This window comes from Adiantum capillus-veneris, chromosome 10, assembly GCF_014529385.1.
Source record: "Adiantum capillus-veneris isolate H3 chromosome 10, ASM1452938v2, whole genome shotgun sequence".
In the NCBI taxonomy this organism is placed as follows: domain Eukaryota; kingdom Viridiplantae; phylum Streptophyta; class Polypodiopsida; order Polypodiales; family Pteridaceae; genus Adiantum; species Adiantum capillus-veneris.
In genome coordinates this window covers 69,298,737-69,302,943 of record NC_140940.1, presented here as the reverse complement: position 1 = coordinate 69,302,943, position 4,207 = coordinate 69,298,737, and the positions used below count along the sequence as shown (strand labels likewise).

The following is a 4,207-nucleotide window of genomic DNA, read 5'->3' as shown; positions in this document are numbered from 1 at the left end:
AAATTTTCACAAGTTTTAGTGTAATTACCGGCAAAAGCTTCAAATTTTGACCTAAAAACCGGGAGAATTTCAAGTTTGTCCTTATTTTCTTTGGTTAGGAAAAATGCATTTTTCTAGCCCGTGTCCTACATGTAGTGTTCGAAAAAAATCATTTCCACAAACATACAAAAATCCCTTCAAGACAAATCTGAACCGGAAATTTTACGATACTAGCCAGTATTTTTGCAAAATTACACTATTTTTCATGTATTTTAAGGGGAATTTTCTCCTTCTTGCCCTCCCCTACTTTGATTTTGCAACCGGCTCAATGCTAAGCTGAGGCACACTTTTCCCGAACATTGTTGTAATAGTAACAGTAACCTGTGACGGACCCCTACTTACACACATCCCTTTTAATCGAGCGGGAAATCTGGTCGCCATAGCCAAGTAGCTTCTTATCTAGTGCACTCGCACTCTCCTCTCAGCCTCGCCAAGATGCATGAGATCTTGCACGTGCACTGGGATGGTACTACTACAAGCATGGCTCTCATAGATTTACACAATACAAGAGCTCCATGGTGTATCTCTTGTTGGCAAAGTGGCAAATGTGGACACAACCTATTACCGTGCAGGTAATCTCTTCCTTTGATGCTCTCCTTCAGAAGGTCGCCGCATACACAGAATGGGGTCTTGTTTACACGGAAGAAGAGGTTAGCGCTTTCAAGGATGCAAACATTCCCTTCGTATTTGTAAAGGAACTTCTACTTGCAGAGCCAACGTGCATTAGTCTCTTTGAAGGGTATACACCACAATTGCAGTTGGATTCTCGAGCGCGCATGGTGTGCCCAACCAATGCAAGTGACCCTCAAGGACATCTTTCCTTTACAAAGCTTCCAAGATTCTTCCGATGGGTGCTACCACTTTTATTGCCAGTTATACTGACACCGAGAAATGCCCAAGACATCAAGACCCTTGCTTCTACACCTTTGTCATTCGGCAGAGTTGTCACTTTGACTGAGGAGGTTGACTGAGGAGGAACCTTTGCAGGGGGTCCAACGCGGCAACCAAATTGGCACCAAGTTCAGGGAGGTGGTATGCACAGAGCACGGCATTGATCCCACGGGGTCATACATCGGCGATGCTGACGTGCAACTGGAGAGATTGAATGCGTACTACAACGAGGCAAGCTACAAGAGCTATGTGCCTCGTGCCGTGCTCATGGATCTGTAGCCAGGTACTATGGATAGTGTTTAAACGGGACCGTATGGGCAGATGTTCCGCCTTGACAACTTCCTCTTTGGCCAGTCCGGAGCTGGCAACAACTCGGCCAAGGGTCACTACACTGAAGGCACGGAGCTCATTGATTATGTCCTTGATGTTGTCCGCAAAGAGGCTAAAAACTGCGACTGCCTTCAAAGTGAGTGCCTTTAAGATCTCATTCTATCGTTCTTTATTCTATTTTATTCTATGAAATGCTATTTTTTCGTGCCTTCTTTGACATTTCTCCGATGTTACAGCTCCATTTATGTCTGGTATAATGATTTTTTTGTCAGTTTTGTTTATATTTGACAATGTAGCCAGCCTGTGCAATCATCTTGTTTGAAAAGAATGTTCAGATCTATCCTCAGTGAAGGTTTGAAAACAATGTTCACATCTGTCCTCAGTGAAGGTTGTCAGATTTCTTTAAGTGAAATTTTCACCACTGATGTTCTAACTTCTCTAGCTTCCTAGTATCCCCCCTCACTTGGTAGACATTGGCTTCAGATCTACTCTCACCATTCCCAGCCAGTGCTGGATTCCAAATTTGTTTCAAGTTAGCAAGGCTTTGCCACAAACTCTTTCTTCAATTAATCTTGATGTATAAGCTGTATATTGTTTCTATGCTTGAGATGTTTGTCTATACATTGTGATGCAAGCTTCTGTAGTGGCAGAAGCTTCAATGTCTTCAGCATTGTGTCATTAATCCTACCGAACTAGTTGATGGTGTCTTGTATACCTGGAACGGCAGTTTTTCCTTTCTGCTATAGCTACATCTCATAAAAAAGCTAGCTTTTCTCTACTGATCAGTTAAATCTATGACTGCTTTCTTTGAGGCCTTTGTTTTGTAGTTGTTTTGTAGTTTTGAGCTCTGTCTCCCACAGCAAGTTCGCGTTCTCAACGGCTTCCTTTGGACTCATCTTATTAAGCTTCCTCTTTTCAAACTTCTTCGGCAAGGATGATGATGATGTGAGGAGGAGTTTGTGCTGACGCTCACGATGGGAGTCAGTACCTTGCAAGCAAAGTGATGCATGAATTATGGTCATGTTTGTGGTGGCCGTTGCAATCTAGGGATGGGCCAAGATGCATGACTGGTATTTGGGCCGCATAAAAAACCCAAACTAAGCTCATTAGGATCATGACGAGTCGGCACTCAAAACGGATGAGGATGGCGGCATGATGCATGAAGATGCATGCGCTTGCCACCCCTTATCTGAAATTGGAATCTCTAAACAGATCAACGGTTTTTTATTTTTTTGAAGCCATTAGGAATACCTATTAATTAGGTGTTACCAGTTGCAAGATAATAAAAAAATCTCCAAAATCTTCGAAATTGCTCTCCCAGGTGAGTACACAGGTCCTTGGAGATGCCCTGGTGGTGTTAAGAAAAAGAGAATGAAAGCAAAGGTGGTGACTGACCGCATGTGTCAGGGAGGAGAATACGTCACCATGGAGCATAGGGCGAGCAGTGAGGCTAGGAGCGGCAGGCTCAGAGAGCCAGGCACGGATGCCGAACATTTTTTTATTTTTTAATAACAAACAAAGTGCGTTCACAGTCTAGGCACTTGATGCAGTGGTTAGCGAGTATGATTTGTTTATGAGAATTCCAGGGTTCGATTCGCATGCTAGTTTTTCTTGGAAGGTGCGCTGCAAAGGTGAGGCAAAGAACTATTATATAACTGGTTTTAGGAAAGGGAACATAGGTCAGGTACAATATAATGGTTAAGATAATCATATGAGCATGTTTAGCTCTCCTCAGGTCAAAAAAAATGTTCAAGGTAATCACTAAATAAACGGTCCAAAGGTCCTACCTGAATTCTAATTTTGTGAATGCTTAATGAGATAGTTGCATATCTGGACTGATTGTGACCCCTTTATGTGAGATGCACCTCCTACCTGGCCATTCTTAGTCATTACGATTGAAGTATTGATTTATATGGATTGTAGGGAATGAGTAAGACAATTGTATTACTATAAGCTAATTATATGGTAAAGCAAAGTAATCAAAAGCAAGACGTTTTCAGAATAGTTATGGACTTCTTTTCAGCTTTGAGTAAAATGAGGACAAAAAATTGGCAGGCTTGATTTCATGGCAAAAGGACTATTGTCAATGTGGCCTTCCCCTGCCTTGCATGGTGTATACAGTATTGTAGCAAGTGAGCAATTTTTTATTTGCGGACAAGCATGGTGCCCATGTCGTTACAGCCGTACATATACAAAAACAGTCCTATAGTCTAGTCTATTACTAAAAATTTTGTAGGTCATTTTTCATAAGGTTTTAGGCCCTTTAAAATTAGGTAAAGTCCAAAGTCATGAGGTAATTTGTAGATGTTTTTTAGGTTTTAGAGTTATGCCTCTTTTTACGATAAAAAGCGTCAAAGTTTTTAAGACTGTTAGTTTTTTTTCCATGTAGTTACAAATTCTATAGTCTCAATTTGTCACATGGTCATATGGCTTGACCGGGTGTGCCATCTTGAGCTATTGATTTTTACCTTCAGTTCTTCTACCTATGCATATGGCTTGATCGAGTCTCTTGAGCTGTCCACTCTTACCAAATGTGTAGTTGTGCCTCTTTTTATGATAAAAAGTGTTAAAGTTTTTAAGACTATTAGTTTTTTTTCCATCTAGTTACAAATTCTATAGTGTCAATTTGTCACATGGTCATATGGCTTGACCGGTTGTGCCATCTTGAGCTCTCGAGTTTTACCTTCAGTTCTTCTACCTATGCATATGGCTTGACCGGGTCTCTTGATCTATCCATTCTTACCAAATGTGTAGTTGTGCCTCTTTTTACGATAAAAAACGCTAAAGTTTTTAAGACTATTAGTTTTTTTCCCATGTAGTTATAAATTCTATAGTCTTAAATTTCCCACATAGTCATATGGCTTGATTGGGTGTACTATCTTGAGCTATAGTTTCTTGCCAAGACACGTCTAGCATACCTTGGGTCTATGTGTCACACATACACAAT

The 4,207-nt window shown here is 41.0% G+C and overlaps 1 pseudogene; it reads left to right on the top strand.

The window, feature by feature from the left end:
• Nucleotides 1–474: 474 nt before the first annotated feature.
• LOC147449025 (uncharacterized) lies at nucleotides 475–2,962 on the top strand (annotated as a pseudogene).
• Nucleotides 2,963–4,207: the final 1,245 nt, after the last annotated feature.